The sequence below is a fragment of the Serinus canaria genome, chromosome 2 (assembly GCF_022539315.1).
Source record: "Serinus canaria isolate serCan28SL12 chromosome 2, serCan2020, whole genome shotgun sequence".
Taxonomy (NCBI): Eukaryota; Metazoa; Chordata; class Aves; order Passeriformes; family Fringillidae; genus Serinus; species Serinus canaria.
In genome coordinates this window covers 96,323,000-96,344,143 of record NC_066315.1, presented here as the reverse complement: position 1 = coordinate 96,344,143, position 21,144 = coordinate 96,323,000, and the positions used below count along the sequence as shown (strand labels likewise).

Sequence of the window (21,144 nt, the reverse complement as noted above, 5' to 3'; positions counted from 1 at the left end):
TGCTGTCATAACTAGAAGTGATTTGTACCACAACTTTAATTCAAGACATCTGCCTGACACTCTGCCCAGACCAATGTTTTTTTTTTCCCCAATGCTCTTCAGTAATACTGATGGAAGTAGATATGTATCTCTTTTTTGTACTATCTTAAGTTGTATATAATAGTCTTAGGCAATTAATAGTGTTTGTTTTGAAGCTGTGATTAATTTTTTTTACAATAAAATGTAGGATAACAAAAAATACAGTAAAAGTTTGCAAGAAGATTCTTACAAACCAAAACAACCAAAATTACACTGATCCTATCCAAAACAAATAAAACAAGCAGATGCTTGACTTTCTACACATAAATGTGTTCTGGGTTCCCATTTACATTTAATCCTGGGTAAGGACCACTGTCCTAATCAAGACAATCACAGGAATGTATAGAAAGATCTTAAATATGTTCTTGCTTTTTATGGCCTCTTTAACTGCTGTTGACCTATAAGTAGTACTAAGACACTAATTTTAAGCATCTGTATGCTGCTGATGTTCATCTTCATTTTGGACTACAGGAAAAAATCAGAAACACATCTTTCTTCGGATATTATTTATAATCTGATGATTCAAAGACCTAATTATTATAGCCTCCTTTTTAAATAGATACAGATGAAGTCCAGATATTTAAACTTAATTAAAACCATTCTTTTTATTAATAACATAGATGCTTCCATCTTGCCAAATTTTGTCACTTAAGTGCTGAAGATACAATATGTTTTCGTTATTGAGAATGGCAGCCTGAAAGACAGAGAAATAGTGTTTCATATAAAAGTGAGTAAACCACTACTTTTAAACTCAGTAATTGTTTTTAGAGTGATTAAGGTTTTTGTGGCAGTCTGTTTGAGTGTTGAGTGCCAGCAGTAATGCTATCCTAGTAAAAGGCATAACTACTTTTAGATCAGAAAGGAAAATTATGAACACTCATTTACTGTGAATAACTGGTTTTAGGTTTTTTGGGGTTCTGTTGTGGCTGTTGTTGTTTGGGGTTTTTTGGGGTTTTTTGGGGTTTTTTTGGTTTTTTTTTTTTTTTTCCCAGAGTGGAATAGGCAATGTTTGTAGTACTAATCTTTCTTGCTTCAGGTATGGTCAGATGACACACTAGTTATATCACTCTGCTGTTACAATTCCTTCTGTGGAGCAAGGGTATTCCTGTGGAAGAAGTTATTCTTAGAATAGAGAAGAGGAGGGAAAGAAAAGGTTATTTCTAATGCTGTACTTATTAATATTACTCACATTATAAGAACACAAAGCAGTGTCTCATCCTGCAGCCTTGCCAACATGATGCTGGAAGATACGTATGCTTCTTGTCCACCTCACTGCAGTATTTGTCAACTTCTTCTGAACAAAAACCCATTTTTTTCCTAATTATATCTGAGGAGGGAAATTTGCAAAGCCTGGGCATATGAAAGACTCATCAAGAATTATATTTCCCCTAAAACTATAAGTCTTCATAATTTTTATTTGTGTGTTAGACCTTTTGCACTTTTCATCAGAAATATATGTAGAAATTACTTGATTTCTTTTATAGGAATATGTTATTAGTATGATTTATTCAAAGTAATATTTTGGGGTTTAAAAATGGTGAACTGAAAAATCATGCTGTGCAAATTGCTGCTAGTTGTCTGTGCAAACTCTGTAGCCACCTATGCAAGTCTTTCTAATCAGTGCATTTATGGGCAAATCTAGACATCACAGCAGCATCACACAGAGGTGTGATGCAGTTAATAAAAGATTTGGCAGGACCTCTCCTTATACTCAGGTTACACTGAAGAGCAGCATATCTTTTCAATTTAATTCCTTTTAGTTCCTTTTAATTCCAATTAATTCCTTTTAGTTCCAATTTAATTCCTTTTAATTCTTTTTTCATACTGAAATATCAGACTAGAAGCAATTTTTTTCTTTCATTAAAAAAGAAAAATTATTAATTTATTCTTAATTTAATTTCTTTTTAAATTCTTCTAAATTATGTTGCTGTTATTTCAACATTACATTACTTCACCATAAAATTGTAGCCATAAATCTAAATTATGAACTTTTTCCATCAGATGTACCAGCAATTTGTAATGATATTTTTTATTGAGACTTTACTTGGAAACTATTTTGCTGAGTTATTTATAAAGTATGAAAGGGTAAACATTATATAGGCATTCAGTAGAAAATAATGTGTATATCACAAAAAGAGATCAATTGTTCTTGCCTTTTTACTTCTATTGCTCATCTTGAAACTGCTAGAGTGTCGTACTCTTGCAAGTTCCATAACTTCTTTTAAAAGACAGAATAGTTTGGGTTGGAAGAGACATTTAAAGGCCATCTAGTCTAACCTCATAATGAGAAGGGTTGTCTTCAACTGGATCAGTTGACTCAGAGCCCCACCAAAGCTGAGATTCAACATTTCCAATGAGAAGTCATCCACTACTTCTCCAGGCCCTCTATTCCAGTGTTTCATCACTCTCAATGTAAAAAAAAAAAAAAAAAAAAAACCACAAAAAACAAACAAACAAAAAAAACCCCACAAAAACAAAAAAACCCCAGAAAATAAAAAAACAAACAAAAAAACCCCCAAAAAACAAAAAACCACCCTCTTTCTTATATCTCATCTAAATTGATTTTCCTTTGGTTTCAAACCATTACCCCTTGCCCTATCCCTACATGCCCTTGTAACAACAACCATCAGTTGATCAAGATTCAGTTGATTCACCTAGAATAAAATCAGGACCAGACAAAATAACTGAAGTGACTAGTCTTAATTTTTTTTCTTAACCAGAAAACACTGTAATTCTGGTATCATATGGAAATAACTTCCAGTGAAAAGAATCTTCAAATTTAGATCTTATTTTGATAACCTGCTCTATTAATATTTCTTGTTGAGAATCAGTAGTAGTTCTGCTAAGCTGAGGCTTTTTGAAGTATACTTATGTTTGATAAGCAATCCATTTTCAGGTGCTATATATTAATTTTCACTAAAGAATGTAATGAGCAACAGAAAGGGAAGCTTATGAGAATCTTTAAGCATGTAAGTTATTTTACCACAACTTTGCTTACCACAAATTTGCTACCACAAAATGTGCTGAAAAGTATTAATAGGCCAACACATCAAATGTAATACATAGTTATTTCCTGTTTCACCTCCTATAAGCAAATAAGTTCAATCAGCAGCATAGATCTTTACAAGATAAATCATCTACATTTATCTGCTATCACTGTTAGCACTTGTGGATCAAATTAACTTGCACAGGAAAAGTCAGAATTGAAAACTAACAAGCTGAGTTAAGTATTAGCCCTAGATAAGTTTCTTCCTGTTATGTTTTATCATGTGCTGGAATAAAACTAAGATCTTTTTTTTTAAGTTGTTGCTTTTTGATGTCGCTTTTAAGTTTTCTGATCTGTTTTAAAGTTACTTAGGAGTGAGGTGTTACATACATGGATAGTTTTATTGATGAAATCTAGCCTGCAACCTGCATGTTGCCTGTTCAGGTGGATTGACTCGGGCAGGACACTAGGTGCCAGCCAAAGCCAATGTATCGCTTCCTTCTCAACTGGACCGGGGACAGAAGATACAATGAAAGGCTTATGAGTTGAGGATGGGGAGACATCGTGCAGCAATTGCCATCAGGGTAAAAGAGTCTCAGGGAAATTATTTTAGTTCCTTACCAACCAAATCAGAATAGAGTAATAAGAAGTGAAACTAAATTTTAAAAACACCTTCTCCCCTAACACTCCCTTCTTTTCAGGATTAACTTTATTCTTAAATTCTTCCCCCAGGCAGTGCAGGGAGACATGAAATGGGGGCTGTCATCTGTTCATCATGTGTTGTCTCTGCTGCTCCTTTCTTCTGAGGAGGAGGACTCCTCACACTCTTCTCTATTTCCAATATGGACTCCTTCCCATGGGAGATGGATCTCCATGAAATTCTCCAAGATGAGTCTTTCCCATGACCTGCAGTTCTTGACAAATTGCCCCAGTGTCAGTCCTTTCTACAGAGTGCAGTCCTTTAGGAACAGGCTGCTCCAGTGTGGCTCCCCTAGGGGGTCACAAGTCCTACCAGCAAACCTGGTCCAGCATGGGCTCATTGCTCCACAGGGCCACAGAAACCTGCTCCAGTTCAGGCTTTCCACAGTGCCCCAACCCCCTTTGCACATCCACCCACTCCAGCCCTGGATCCTCCACAGGCTAGAGAGGGATCTCTGGTCTGCCATGGACCTTGGTGAGCTGCTGGGGCACAGCCTTCTCACCATGGTCTGCACCACAGGCTTTGTGGGAGACTAATTTAGCAAATGGAGCACCTCCCCTGCCTCCTTCTACTGACCTTGGTGTCTGCAGGGCTGTTTCTCTCACATATTCTCACTCCTCTCTTCAGAGCAGTTGCTGCTGTACAGGGTGGGATTTTTCCCTTTAACCACATTATCCCAAAATCGCTGCCACCATCACAGAGGATGTGATGGCTGAGGCTCAGATGGCTAAGGCTCCACCTTAGCCACCATTGGCTCCATCTGGGCTCTGGGTGAAGCTTCTGGCAGCTTCTAACAGAAGCCATCCCTGTAGGACTCCCTTCCACGCATACAATATCTAAACCTTGTGAAAGCAAAGCTTTGCTAAGATCACGTGTTTAGAATGTGTTAGAACTTAAAAGAAAATGGGAGGAGAATGTTACCCCTTTCTTGCATTTCTAATTTTAGAGAGATATTCTAGAAAATAATTACCCTGTGCCTTTTTCCTAGACTGTTTATGAAATGGAACCACAGTGTGTTTTCCCACACTGATTGCTCTGTACATGAAATTTGGTGGAGTTTCAATTTTGGTCATTTTGTTTAATTGATTCATCTCTTCTGTAACTGTATTTTCACAGGTTTGCTTTTTTTTTTTTTTGTTATAAAAGTTTGGGGTTTGCTAATGCTGCTGTAGAAATGGGATTCAAACTTATATGACTTTTTTGCCTCTATTTTCTTGTTCTTCATGCCTTGAAAGTACCTTCTATATCAAGTTGTCTTCTCTGTGTCTCCATCACCTAAGGGAGCATGTCTCGGTTGAGGTATAGTAAAGGATGATCTCCTATTCTCATATATTCAAATTAAATGTGATGTTTATTGTTTCAATTGTATGAAATTGTGTGGAATAGTATGAAATAGTAAGATTAAAAATTACTTCTATCAATAAAAAGAAACTGGCATATGTTTGTGTTTTTTTAGAATATTGAGGAAGCCCAATTTCAAACGGTTATAATTTTAGTGCTTCATACCCCTCTCTATTTTCCAATTTCAATAGAAGGAATGTTCTGTTTTATTGCAATGTGTATTTGAAGTGCTTTATTGTTTTTGGCTTGAATGATAATTTCTTATATCTGCTAAGGAAATTGCATCAATACAGTAAATTTTGTAAACTTCCATGTTTTGAGAAAGACTTGCTCTAACTTTCCTCTGAGACAAATTATTTAATCTTCTTCATTGGCTCAGTCATCCTGAAAAGGATCAGGTCTCTTCCTTTGTGACCCCCCAAAGGGATGAGTCTTGGCATTAAAAAATTCAAAATTTGGCTTTCATGTTCTTTTAATGTTTCTCTATGGATCTTGGAAAAAGCAGGTCAGGCATACTGCCAAAGCTCAAATGTACTCAAAGTGAGGGGAGTGTATCCCACCCTAATCAAGCACAATTGACAACTAAGGCCATACATTATTACATATGTTCTAGATTATTGATGAGGTCTATAGACTCTATCAGATTTTCTCAGTACAATTTTCTTACAAAAATAACAACCAGAGTTGCTTGTCATTCTCTTGATGAACAAAAATAACAACCAGAGCTGATTGTCATTCTCTTGTTCTTATACATGGAGACTTCTAGGAAGACAGTTCAGCTTCACATGTAAACGTCATGTGTCAGCAAACTTGCATGTTCGCAACATCTGTTCAGCAGTTAATGCAGTGACATAGCATCAAGGTAAATGGTCAAATAAGACTAAAACCAAGAATATATTTGCAAATAAAGATACAAAAATACCACTGTAACTTCCCAATTTTACTGTAATTTTTTATTTAAATTCGGATGCATTTTTAACAACGGTATAAAATTGAGATTCCTCCAAGAATTGCTGATTACAACAGAATGCAACAGAATAGAAGCTGAGGGGTTTTTTAATAGCTTTACTGTCTACTCTTGGTCTATTATATATATTTCTTGTTTGTGCCTTTTTTCTTGAAGAGTACAGTTTTCCTTCCCAAAAGATACTTAAATGGCACTTCCAGGATTACTAGTTCCTTCACATGCTGTAACGACACTTTTTTCCTTTGTGTTTATTTCTTATTGAATGGTAAATTCTCTGTTACATATCTTCACTTGGGAAGACATTTTCAGTTGTGACCAAAGTTACTTCCCTTCCTTTCCTGAAAAATAAATGTTCATCAATTTCTTTAGAAAAAACATATTTGTTTAAATATGGGCAGTGGAACAGCCTTCTTGGATGTGCTCAGAGATTGTATCAAGTGAAGAATGGTGGAAAATGAATGGGAAATCTCATGAATGGGTTGAAATGTGAGTAGTTAGATGCTTAAATTATGATGTGTATATAACTTGATTCTTTTTAAATGTGAAGCAATTTCCCTCAGTAGGGGTAATGGAATGTAGCCAGACACTATTCTAGTGGGAGATGGGATCTCTTAAATTGCTAAAGAAGCCATGCAAGATGCATAAAGTAGCTGTTGCCTTATTTTATTGTTTGGCTTTGGGTTTTGTTGGGCTGGGGTTTTTTTTGTGTGCGTGTGCTTGTTTCTAATTTGATGCAGACTTGTGGTTTTATTTTGTTGTGATGTTAGGTTTGGTTTGGGATTTTTTGTTTCAGTTTGGGGGTTTTTTGTGTGTAGTCATAGTTTTTGCCTTGGATGTTGGGTTTTTTTTCCTTTGGTTTACATCTTTTGTTTGTATGGTTTGGTTTGGGTTTTTAACAGAACTGTAGAGAGAGACTTTTTTTCACCTATTTTACTTATGTCTTTTGGAATACAATGCCTATTTTCTCCTGACAGTAGAATAGACTTTTTGAGTCATGGAAGAGTTGGGATCATTTGCTAGTTTATTTCCCTAAAAAAAAAAAAAAAAACATTTGAAAGTCCTAGTGTCAAACAAGAGAAGAGTCATGCAGCTATAACTACTACTCCTGATGGAAATACTACCTGCTACAGTGCTACTAAAAGTTTTGGGATATTAGTAGGGAGGTAGAGATATGTCCCTTAAAGCTAAAGGAAATCTGGCTTCTCAGTCTGAGGTCGTGAAACAGGAATTGTCAGTATTCTCTACATTATGAGGGACTTTTTAAAATGGGAAATACTTGGCTTTTTATAGCCATGGCAAATCACCCCATCTGTGTGTAACTGTATCAGTTTTATGCCTTGAGGACCTGCCAGTTAGGAAGCCTGTGCTGTCAGGCTTGAGACAGTGCTGTCATGCTTTGTCATGTTGGTTACAAAAATGTTGGAGGTTGTGTTCCAGAAAGAAATAACTCTTACCTTAAATTGTAACATGTAACTGTAAATTTTATTGCAAAAAGAGCTTTTCAAAGGTTTGGGTGTTTTTTCCTAACTTTCCTTGCCTTGGTCTTTTCACGTCTTTGATAATCTAGAATACTGCAGTTTTTCTTAATAACTTCCAAGAGCCCCTGCCTAATTGCAGAGCTAATTATGAAAGTACGTGTATTTTCCAGGTTATATCATCCAGCTGAGTGAAAAACTAGTCTTATTTTAGGCTATTTAAAACCCAGGAGGGATAGCAGGAGCAAGTAAGAAGGAGCAAGTGGCATAAGAATCCAACAAATTTGGTTGAATACTAAACCTGTGCTTAAGTACTGTGATTCAAATAACTAATTTAATCTTATACAAAATATATGGAGGACTGGGGTCTTCAGTTTAGAAAGGGAAGGAGAAATAAAAAACTGAGCAAATAATGCTTAGTGAAGAACAATATGACAAAAAGTTTTGTTTTGTATAAATGACTTGTACTTAAAAGAAAAATGTGGTTTTAGTTTTGATAATGCCTGACCAATGAGAATCTTTTTTCAAGTTACTCTGGAGTGGCCTTAATGCTGTAAATAATCCAATTGGCCAAGTCCCAGTACAGTGCAGATGAGAAAAGGATGCAGGAAATTCTGTTGTTTACACATGTGTCTGTTGCACTGAGAAGCAAGAGGAGCCCAGCAAACTCAGAAGGTAAAGGGTCTTAAGCTTGTGAGTTTAATGTTTAATTTCTATAAATCTCTTCAGGGACAAAGTATGAGTTACTATCATGCTGATGGTAAGGAGGAAAACAGTCTGAACTGCCCAGCAAAAGTACTGAAGATCAGAAAACAGTATTTGAAATATGTGACTAAGTTATATCTAGCTGGATTCTTCTCTTCTATGTTTTTTGCTGCTATCATGTAGCATTACTTCTAACATGGCATTAAACATACCTTGTTTTTCAAGTGTAGCAGAATGCTTGCTTACTATAATCAGGTAAGTTTTTAAAATTTTCTAAGTGACAGTTTGTTGAAGTTGTTTCTTAATTTTGATTAGAAATTAGTATAAATGCAGAAGATTCACAGATTATAGAGTTTTACTCCTGGAAACCTTTTTAAAATTACTTTGTGAAATGCATATATAATGTCATAAACTGGTGAAACTTTGGTACCTTTTAATGGGGATGGTATTATGTACATAAGGGTCATGAAAATATTGTTATGAGTTTGCAGAAATTTGTACTCCTTTTTTTTTTTTTGTTGGAAAGCAGTGTTTTCACAGTGTTTCTATTTTCATAAGTTATGCAACTCAATAATGCCTTGTATAATCCTAACTTCCTTCAGGAAATATCTGAAGTTGGGATAAGAAAAATGCGTTCTTAGCTGTATGCTATTATTCTAACACAATGAAATATATTTTTTTGATACTATGATTTGTTGATGCTGGACAAATATATTCAGTCTGTCATTATTTTAAAGGCAAGTATCAGAGATGTTGTGAGACACTGTGGATGATCTTTCAGCAATGGGAACCAAGGGTCAAATTCCAAAAGCAATGTTCATAAGTTTAATAAGCAGATATAGCAAATAGTACTAATGGGCTTCCTCCTGACTATCCAGATAGCTGCATTTTGTCTGTATTAGTTCTTACTGATTCTTTCAAATATTTTATGAAGCAGACTCTGCTATAAATAATCCTATAGGTAGAGTCCTAGTTTTTAGTTTAGAATTCCTGTGTTGTTAGAAAAGTTACTTTTGTGTTTCTGAATGCAGTTCTTTGCATAAAATAATGAAGATAAATGAATTTCCAAAATATATTAGGTATCATTAATAGAAATAGTCATATCACTTCCAGAGACATCTACAAAAAATTGAAATTGAAAAATGTGAAATTAGATGTCTGGGAGTGTTTTTTGTGTATTTGCATGCAGCCAGCTTTGAATTGAGGCCACTCTTTCACCTTAAGTATAAAATACTAATGGTAACCTCAGGAAAACCTGAAAAATAAATCACTTGAAAATGAATGCATGAAAGGAGCTGTTAATGAACAGACTTAAATTGCTGTTGTTTACTTCAACATAGATAGATAGATAGATAGATAGATAGATAGATAGATAGATAGATAGATAGATAGATAGATAGATAGATAGATATTGGACAGACAGGTAGAATTGGAACCATTTGAAGTGTACAAATTTGATACTCATGGAATCATGGATTCATAGAAAGGTTTGGGTTGGAAGGGACCTTAAAGATCATCTAGTCCCTATCTCCCCCCAGTATAGCAGGTTGCTTAGGGCCCCATCCAATCTGGCTGAACGCTTCTGGGGATGGGACATCCATGACTTCTTGGAGAAGCCTGTTTCAATGACTCACCTAGTCTGCTCACTCCTATTCTCTTTCTAGTCCATACAATGGTCTTTAATTTACTGGTTTATTATGAAAATGATCCTTCTTGAACACCTTGATTCTCTGCTCATGTTAATTAAGTAATCTAGGTCTGATTCACACTGGGTTAAATAAGACTAGGTTTTTTACCAAACCCATTCTTATTTAATGTCAATCACATTACTGGAGGAACACCAGGGAGGAATTTTCATGAAAGCTCCTATTGTTTTGAATACTTTATATATATATATTTTCAGTTGGCTTGGATGTTCCTCCATAACTTTTGTAGGTGTCCATTTTTGCAAAAGGGTGCCAATTTCCCTTCTGCCATGCTGAGTAGTCACCAATTACTCAAATAATTTATTCTCTTTTAGGGGGACTACATATTGGCCTAGAGCAAGTGGGCACTAAGAGACTATACACGCTTCTCTATGTGTTTAAGTCTAGGACACAACAGATGATACTTAGTGATTTATTTTATTTGACCACTCTAGTCACTGTGGAATCCAGGTAAAAGTCACAATGGGGATTATTCTTTTGTTCTTTTACCTTAAGGATGATTTAGTGGAGCTGGGATCATCATGGGATAATATCTTACAGCATTAAATCACACAAAATCAGAGTCACTGGGCTATTGAAAGACATGAGATGGTGTTAAAATATTAGACTGGTTAGGGAAAAATAAGAATAATTACATATAAATGTCCAAGTAGCAATCTTTTGTAAGGAACATTCTTAAAAGAATTCATTATACAAGATATGGCTTCTAAAACTGTTCTGATAAAACCAAAAACATCTCCACACAAGAGAGTTGTCAATTCTGATGCAACTATATCAGAGTGGTTGAACCAGCCAAAGGGAAATTCTCTGACCCAGAGAAAACAAAATATTTATGAGTGTTCTTACTTGTCTGCTTATGTGGGTGGGAAAATCACTTGTTTCTAGACTCTGAGTAGTGTTTTGAAGAAAAATTGGTTTGTGTCCTAATAAGCATTGGAATGTTTTATGTCTTGCTCTGAAACAAATCATCAGATATTTGTGATTAATTTTCCCTATTCCCAATGTTATGAAATTTCCTTTAAAAGTAGGTCATGTTTTGAATAGGAAAGCATCATAAATGATTTCAACTCTAACAAGACAACTCTTGATCTCTCATATCATAAACCATATGGTTTTGAGATATTGTTAAGAGTCTTAAAACTCAGAAGAATTTCTCAGAGTATAAGCAGGGATTAGAAACTTAACTGTTTTAGGGATATGCCATTACATCTTCACACTTCATTGAAAATAAAATAAAAGAAAGAAAAGAAAAAACAAAAAAAGCCACACCAGAAAAACCCCCAAAACAAAACACGACCCTCTCAACTCAGTGGGATAAAAAAGCCTGTAAATGAAAGTGAAGCTATCCAGTTCAAGGTAACTTTCCAAATGAGTAACATAGAAGATAATAGAATTGAGGTACAGACTCTAGAAATAAATTTGTGATGATTTTGTCTAAACAATGAAGCTTCTCTATACATTTAAGTGATCTCTGCTGTTTGGATGAACATGTTTTAGCATTGCATCTGACCTAATTCTTGCTCAGTAAAGTGCTTTTCAGTATGGTTAGTCTGTCTTCAATTTCTTTTTTTTTTTTTTTTCTTTTGAGGCTGAAAGAAACCTAGCTGACCTGACCTGTAGCCTAATCTAAAGATGTGCTAAAAATCCCACAGAGCTATGAAATCCTGAGTTGTGTTTGGGAGTAGTTGAGCCTCCTCAATTATATTCAATAAGAAGCTACAGCGACTCTCACAAGGAGGTGGATATGGCTTTTGGACATAAGTAAATGAAACATGAAATAGTAGAATGCTAATACTAACAATAGTTGGGAAAGGAATTTAACCCTTGAGAATTCAACATGGTACAATGGTCCTTTGTTTTAATTGTGTGCTTTAAGCTTATTTGTAGCTTATTTGCAATTATTTATATTTCACACAGCCTAAATTTTTTTAACTAATACCATGAATGAAAATCCCCCGCTGAATGAGATGTTTTTAGTTTTCTTGTCTTCTTTGACTTTTAACTTACAGCTGGCTTTAATGCTTGTAAAGACTTCTAAGACCAGTTATGACTTACATACTCAAAGGCAGATCTAAGCTTGTGGATGATGTATACCTTGGGTATTATTTCCCTACATTTCTCTAGTCTTCCCTCTTTCTGAGAAGTTCAGAGGAAATCTGTGCAAGATGCTCTTCTGTGCTGTGTTAAAGGGCTGCCTGTCAGTATAAGCAAGACAGTGCATGTGTGCACTGGCTGAGCTCATATCCAGTGTGTAGCAACACACTGACAACTGGGATTGAGCTGAGCCTTTTGAGATTCTCTATTGTGGATAGTCCTTTCTATTGTGACTGACTACTGGCTCTTTTGTAACTAAGCTGAGTGGTGCTAGAAGTGAACTGTTTATCCTACTTGTTCCCAGTAAAGTGAATGACCCTATTAGCACTGCAACTCATTTCAGTGTAGGTTGAAAAATGTTTGTCACGCTAAACACTCCCTGAAACTTACTCTGCTTTCTGTGTAAATAGAGGAGGAAGACTCATACACTCGGTTACTTTTAGTCTTAGCTGTGGAATTGCTGAAAAACAAACCAAAAAAACAACAACAACAAAAAAAAAAACCAAAAAACAACAGATGCCATTTTAATGTGATTAGAACAAATTTCATTGAGCCTGCAGAACAAGATGCCTATGGGTGTTTCTGTGAATCACAGGAAGAGTTCACTTGTAGCTTTAGCCATAAGCATTAAAAAAAAAGATAGTGTTTCAGTACAGTGAACTAGTATTAACTAATGTGAACTTCTTCTGAAGCAATTACGTGTTTCAAGTTTGAACAACAGATTACTATTGTTCTAAAGAAATGTCTCTATGCTATTCAGAAGATATCTAGTAGACCAGATGTTTAACTGATATGAATTATTTTGTATGAATTAACCATTGCCTTATCTTAAATACACTCTGAATCTGTTCTCAATTAAAGTTATTGTTAATATGCTGATTCATAATCTGTTTTTCCTAATAATCATTCAGACAATGTCTTCCATGGAGATTACCAATCTTTACATAGAATCACTGAGATTGGATTAGAATTTAGGGGACTTGGCTACTTGTTTAACTCAGCAGTTTACACTAGGCTTTGTAAACCTCTTTGCAAGTCATTCACTCTGAAAGGATCTAAAACTTTGAGCGTTCAAACTTACCCTAACTACCTAGGAAGTTTATTTTGAGTCTATTTTTCATTAATTATATCCTAGTAAAACGTGATAATCAAATCTCAAAGGGGAGCTAGCCAAGCAAACTGTCTCAAATGCCACAGCCACCAAATTTAATTGGGTTATGACTGGTTTAGCTTCTACTTAGCTCTTTTTAGATCGTCTGGGAAAGTTGGGTGTCACATACAGTCCCCTCCCTCCCTGCATAATCTGATTATACAATATGTTTTTTCAACTGTAGTGGCTGAGAATCAATACTACAGACTTGAATGTACAAAAGATTTGGGTGAAATGTTATGAAAATGCGTAATCAAACAAAACATTCTTGGGGAAATGAAGTTACTGTAAATTATACTTAAAGTAGTACATCAGAGCTTCTTTTGGCCTTATGGGTAGTAAATTACAACATCCCTATGTACAAATATTTATGTTACCCATGTTTAACCCTAAGGATTTGAATAAAACTTCAAAGATGTGAAGAAAGATCAGCTTGTTGCTGTAAAAGACTTTGAAAAAGTCTTTCTAAGAAAAAGTCTTTCTACTTGTATTATCCAGTAGACCTAGATCAGAGTATATAATTTTCTCATCTGAATAAATAGTATCCAAACTGTTTAAAGTTTATTAAAATTGGCAGCCAAAAAAAAAAAAAAAAAAAGAAAGAGTAATATTTGTTTAGTCTTTACATTCATTGTAATCTGTGACTACCTTCCAAGCTGTCTTTTTATGAATGCATGTGTTTATAGTATGTATATATAGTATGTACACTATTTATATAATTAGTATAATAATAAACAAGATATATTGTATGCATGTGTTTAAAAGAACAATTAAAATGCTGAATGGGATTTTATTTAAAATGGATATTTAGATATGGGGAGAAAATGATAAAAGGAAAAAAGGAAAAAAACATGCATAGGACCACAGTGAAGCGGACCATGTCCTTTTTTTGGTGGATTTTTTTCAGAGAGAATTAGAGCATTTAACTTTGAGCAAGCTTTAAGAACACCCACACCCTCCCTCCCCCACCAGCATCAATAATGGGATGTATGCTGTGAAAGAAATCTTGTCCTAAATTACTGCTTTTAATTATTGACACTTTTTGTATTAGTGCAACTTAATAGAACAAATTCACTTTACCTAGGGGTGTTTTATTCTGTGGAAAGAGGTAACCACTCAGTTTTTAAAAGCCTCAAGCCATGTCAGCTATACTAGTCCTGTGGTCAAATTTTCCTATTGGCATGGAAATTTTCACTATGTTTTACAGAAGCAATTCACACGTTGAGAGAAATATATAATGCCTCATGGTTAAATGAAACCTGGTATAGGCAATCATTTCAATTAAAGCATCAGTCCAAATATAAAATTTTGTGAAACTTCTTGAAGAAGTAAATGTTTCCTGCAAGACACTAATTGTTGCTGTTACTGGCATGTTTATTCTGGATTATTTCCCCTGGTGCTTAGAACTGACCTTCAGCCTGGGAAATATCTGGGAGTGCTTGATTATCTTGTTCACCCCCTTTCTTCATACACATATTCTCAGATTTGCAGTTTCTGTTGGCAGAATAGATCTGGGGGATAAAGCCTATTTTCTTCTTTTCTGTGTTTCTTCCATCTGGTTCCTGACAAGAGTGCAGAATTGTTGCTTTTAAGGCCATCAGTGTTGTCACAAAAGGGGCTTATTTCCTGTGGTTCTTCCGTACTTACATGGTGTTTCGCAACCGTTTTGGCTAATAGTTGCTTATTCTGAGATTCACAATTTCTGATCTTAATTTTTTTCCTATTTCCTGGATGTCATGGCAACGTTGTTAAAACTGGGAGAAACAGGCTACTAGAGCTGCTCAGAAATCACACTGCTCAGGGAATCATGTTAGGGGGGACTTCTGAGATCATCCCCCTTACTCTGAGTATCATATTTAGGACTTCTACATGGCATGCCTTTGTTTCACAAGAATTTCTGTCACACTTGAGATTTCATTTTCTCTAAAATGAGTGGGACAACTTACACCTGGAATTGTAGATCTTATTTCAAAGGATTGAAACAGGTTGTGGAAAAGGATAACAAATGAGCACAAACTGGTGACGTGACTGGCATGGCCAGCCTCAGGGCCACTTAGGACTACTTCATATTTTGGGTTTTTTTTGAAGATATAAATTATATATATGCAATTTTACCCTACATGTCTTCAAGTAAATTATTAAAACCTTCAGGAGAAGCAAACTATTATTAATAATAGAAAGGATTCTTCCTCTGGAGTCAGAGAATTTTGGTTGTCACAATGGATACTGTAATATCAAGAAGCATTGTACTTAATCCTGTTACATAGTGTAAAATGCTTTTTTCAGCATTATGGTGATCGCTATGTTTTCCTTTGGATTCTGGATAGTCTGCTAAAATAGAGAAAAGATTAACCAGTTTCTGAGTCCTCCTTTCACTTACTGCTTCCCTCTTAAGGTTTAAGTGGTTTATTGTCTTTTAGTCGCTATCTTTTCTGCCCATCCTTTACCTCTTCTCCCAGGAATTTAGCTATACATGGACAACTAATATAATGATGAACGTCCTGGGGGTACTTCAGAAGCGTTTTGTCTGTCACAATGTTTTGTATCATAGTAAAATTGCACAAAAAAGCACATAACAACAACAATAACCCCTCACTGAAACAAAAAACCTGACAAACCCCAAAACACTTCTCTTTGTGGAGTTAAAACCAAAACTTTATACTTTGTCATTTTCATAGCATAACTGGTTTTATTTACTGGACATGAGAAGAAAATAAAACAGGTTTTGGAAATAAATTAGATCTTTATTGACATTTTTATGTTAAGAGGAAACTAGAGAAAAATTATCATGTAACTCCTAATAGGAAGTAAACAATTGGCATTATTTGGCTCTTCAGGCCATTTTTTGGCTGGTTTTTAGTTATGACACATATAAGGAATTCAATGTTTGGAAACAACATAGCTTAAAAATTTACCATATGGTTTAATATTGTTAATATATTTTTTATAGCTGTGGGAAAAAAATGAACAGAATCATCTTTGGCTGTACATTAAAAAGTCCTGAAAGCTCTATCTTTTAATTTTCATGAAGTAGGACAATTTGTATATTATGTCATGGTCTATTTGGATTTTTCAAATTTACGGCATAGTGTGCTTTGTAAATTAAACTTTATTTTATGAGCTTATGAGCTCATTTAAAAAAAATAAACCATTTTAAAAAGGTCCTCTGTCTCAAGCAACACCACCAAAACATAAAGACATTAAACAATGATGGAATCGTCTTTGTAAAGATTAGTCCAACACATGAACTCACTAATTCACTATTTCCCTAATTCATAAGCTCTCTTATTTACAAGTTCTTTAAATTTTATTTTTTCCATGAACAAACTTGTTACCAAGCTATCAATGCCAGTGCTCATTATTTCTCCTCTATTGAGGAATGAATGTCTCCATACCACACTGGAAAGCACAAAGGCCTCATCAGTCAGCCTGCTGCTGGAACTGCTACAAAAACACTGGGGATAAGCTTAGGCATTTACACTTTCCAGCTCAGAAGTTTGGTCTGTAGCACTCCCATTTGAAGATGCAGAAGTTGTTGGCTGCAGGTAATATCTACCCTTATCTCTTTCTATCCACTGAGTTCTATGTGCAGTCTGCTCTCCCATTGACCACTCATATTGGCACTGCTCTCAGCATATGTCAGACTTTAGGATCATCTGGATGTTCATTATTGTCATATTTTTGCTTTTCTTTCCTCTTAAGAGTTTTCCAAGTCATTTTGGTTATCCTAGCTTCAGTGTCCTGTTATATCAAGAAATTTATTTGGTAGGATTTCAGTATCAATTTAATTCAGTTCATATACCAGTTTCACCCAAAAGATTTTGAATAACATCTCTAACCTCCATGTCCTTTTGGTCAATGACTTTGTAGCCACAATCATAGAGATGGTCACTGTAATCAGTCCAGGTTTCATTCCTTGCAGGAGTGTATACATTGTTTATGTTCAATGTATCTTGTAATTAGTATTGCAGCTATAATCACAGGTTCTTGTATGTAATGGAACTGCATTAAGTGAAGGGCACTTAAGTAAGAAGTGGGCTGGATTGTTTTTTAAGATACACAGCCATGAGCAATGTTAGCTTTATTTTGTCCATTTACCTTGATTTGCACAGTGACTATTAGGAGTGTGTATGAAATAATTGCTGTGTATTTTCTCATTGTGTACATATGCTGTAAGTATTCTGGGCCTCTAGTACATGATTAGTTTCCTTACATGCCTGCAGTACCCTTTTCACCCTGTCGTTGTCACAACCATGTGAAGCTTCATATCCAGTATTAACTACATGTAGGTAATTTCAGGTTAACTTTGCATCTTAGTGGTTATGTGACATTATCACCCACTGTCCAAACGTGTCCTTGTGATGTTGCAGATAGTATTCCTTCTATATCTAGTTTAAAGGTTGCTTTGTTATGGATCTGCAATACCTGAGTTGTTCCAAAATGCAGGATCTGTTATACATAAGTTCTGGGTGTATGTTCCAATTATCAGCATTGCCATGGTGATAAAGGAGGGTCACACTTTCTGCAAGAGAAAACACTCAGGTCTTGGACATAATCCAAACCTCAGTTGTTTTTAACTTATTCTCTTTTTCATTGTAAAAGGAGAGGCACATGAATAGCCCCTGAGTTGTATGTTTAACTGCAACCTCATTATATGGACTTCAAAGGATTTTAACAGGATTTTGGGCAGCTACTGATATGAATTCCTTATCTGTGGCTCTTGTGGCAGTTTGTCACTTGTGTAGCCAACTTACACATTCTCACAGACATGATTCTCATGCAGTACTAATAGATCCATTCTTGTTTATTTGCTGGTTTAGCAGTTTATTCCATCGATCTACTGTCCCGCTATTTTGAGGCTGATGCAGTAGCTGGAAAATCCATTGTACAAGATTTGACCTAAACCAAGCTTGTCCTTTTTTATTCTTAAAATGTTATCGATGCTAAGATTATATTTCTCCAAATAAGGGAGAAGTACCAAACCACTGGCTTAAGGCAGTTGTGAGACCAGTGAGAGCTTAGGCAGGGAATATATTTTGAGCACCACTATCTCTCCTCCTGTAAGGATTTCTTTCCACCCTCCAGGTGTTTGTTGTAACGCACATGAGAAGTTTCCCAGATTAGTTTACCTTCCATGAAGTTGGTAGAATGTTGGTGATGTGTTACACCATTGTTTAAAAAAAAAAAAATTACACAAATATTCAATTTGTTTCACCAGAACTTTCACCAGTCCTCTTTTGTGACGTCCTCTCTTATTGTCTGTTGAAATAAATCCTATGTTCCTGTGTGTCCAAGCTACTCCTGTAACCAAGTACTGCCTCAGAGTTTCATGCTACATTTTTTCTAAACAAATTAACAACCTCCTGGCTGCATGTTGCCAGGATGATTAAGAGTTTGGAAACTAGATGCAATTTTTTATGGGTATGTTTTTAGACTGAGCTATATCATTAATTGCTTTCCAGTGTGATGTTTTTTTCACCGTACATTTCAATCATTTACTTGGCAATATTTTTTCATCTAGCCACTGGGTGGGACCCCTAAGGGTTATTAATTAAAACCAACTTTACAACAGGAACAGGCACTCAAAATTTGATCTCCTTTTCTTGAGTTCATAGCTTGGTAGTTAGCAACCCTTAGTAAACAGCCAAGTTTTCAGGGAGTGAGTTAAATCACTTCCTATATTCTTCCCATAATGACCACATCACCCTCACCCATTTTCTTAAAGCCTTCTCTCTTCGTCAGGGTCTGTTGTTGGGTGAACTGCAGCAATACCATGGAAAGTTCTGGCTTTCCAGTAGCACTTACAAAGAAAATGTTCAGTTCTATGATTCATTTTGTCCTATTTAGTTTACAGATTAGACAAAAGAAAATTAACTGGTTTAATCTAAAGCAGACATTTTCTTCTAAAGACAGAATACTTTAAAAAATTTGTCTGAGGTCTTAAGAATTAAGAGACATGTAACTAAAGATTAAGTCGTGCAGCTAGAAAAAGGATGTTGAAATTGTATCCTCAAGCATTGCCCTAGCTACTGAACTGACTGAAAAATCTGAGTTCAGTGAGCAGGTATTAACATGAGGAAAGGGCAATAATTCTTTTCTCTCCTGGTGATTTTGTTTAACGGTGCCACCAAGGGTGAATATACTGCTGTGTACCTAAAACAATAGGTGGCAATATCTTCTCTTTCTTACTGGTGTTCAGGATCATTAGGTAAAAGGAAAGGTTGCAGTATAATTAAATATCTTTCAGGCCTATGTTCTTTGTCATGTTCACCAAATGTTTTTTTTTTCCTCTGAGAACTGCCATCACTCTGTTCTCACTCAATCATCACACCTCACTCACATGACACAATGAATGTTACTCCATATATTTGTTCATGCTTATTCTAAATTATTCCATTAAGAAAAACAGCTTTAAAGGGATGCTGTGTTCCTCCTTATCACTCAGCTGTTTAAAGGGGAATGATGAGAAGACTTCATTGATCAGAAAACCCCCATTTTTACCAATTCTCTAAGTTTATTTTATCTTTCCATCCAATTATCTTTTATCTATGAAATATGTACACTGAGTTCCATAAGCTGTGCTAGCAAGTCTGTTGCTGCAAACTCAAGTAGTGACTTTAAAACTAGCTCCACACAGTATTGTTTTGTCAATTTTAGACTTGTGGTATTTCTGATGTTAGGAGATTTGTGTCTAACATTAGCGCGGACCTTTCTTCTTTGAATTATCTTTAACATACAAGTTAAAAATTATTCTTGTTCCCCCTGCAATATAAATAATATGTATAATATATATAAAATTTTATAGATGAAAATTTTCAGAGATCAAAGTACATATATGATGTTTTCTATGAGGTGGTCATATTCCAGAGAAAAGAATTATTATTTTTTAAATACCATTATAACTATAGAGATGATTAAAGATTCAATATCAACAGATTCAATACTAAAACAGTCTTCAGTTGGACTGCTGGACTTGTTTTTAATGTAATTTAATCAGTGCAGTATTTTTGAGAACATGAAAGAGTAGATTGATATGAACTATAAATAAGATAAAATTAGTCCATCGTAACCATCCCTCTGGAACTGCAAGATTTTTGAGAGTTTCAGAACTTTTACAATAATCAACACATTTTTCTAATTTTTAAACCTTTGCTTCCTTTCAAGTTAATTGTTAATCCACTTCTTTAAAAATAGATACAAGCACAAATGTTCATAATTCATACTTTTAATAAAATTCCTGTTACCTATTTCACTTATCCAGCAATATTTCTATTGTTTTTTGGTTTTATCCTGAGTCAGCCATCCACTGAAATGGGTTGTGTAGAGATCTGTCTCTTTTAATGAACAAAATGATATTTTATCCTACCTCTTGCAATCTTAAAGAGGGTATCTAAAAAATCTGTTTTGATTAGCTTTTCTGAAAAGGAGATAGGGAAGTCAATACAAATGGAAGCATCTTTTCTTTACCAGCTTGGAGTGAGACAGCAGTTCTATTTTCCAGAGGAGGAAAGACTACTTTTATTTCATAATTTTTTTAATTTTAGGTACATAGTTGGGATCATATATACATGCTGAAAAGTGCAGGCAAAGTTCAGCCTACCACAAAATTATTAGAAACCCAAGAGACAACAAGCTTACTGTACAAGCCTACTTCAATTGCTACAGCTCTAAGTGTTATCTGACTGGCAGTGTCCCAGCCTCAAGAACACTTGAGCCATCACAATGGAGGGGAGCAAGAATTCATGACCAATGTTTTTTTTTAGTTTCCTGTGATCTGTGATCTTAACATTTCTCCAGCTTTGAAAACATTACTAAATGTCAAAAGACAAAATCACCTCAAACCTGTAGTGATACATCAGCAACAGGCTATTCTGATTCATAAATAACTCTCAGGTCTTTCAAATTTTCAGTCAAATGAAAATTTACCATTCTTGTTTCTCCA

The 21,144-nt window shown here is 35.1% G+C and overlaps 1 protein-coding gene across 4 annotated transcripts in view; it reads left to right on the top strand.

Moving 5' to 3' along the window:
* Nucleotides 1-8,126: 8,126 nt before the first annotated feature.
* Nucleotides 8,127-21,144, top strand: part of CCDC102B (coiled-coil domain containing 102B) — a 140,739-nt gene continuing 127,721 nt past the window's right edge. For all 4 annotated transcript variants that reach the window (XM_030234764.2, XM_030234760.2, XM_030234746.2 and 1 more), the window contains exon 1: nt 8,127-8,222. The gene's annotated coding sequence lies outside the window, so the exon portion shown is untranslated. The remainder of the gene's footprint in view (nt 8,223-21,144) is intronic.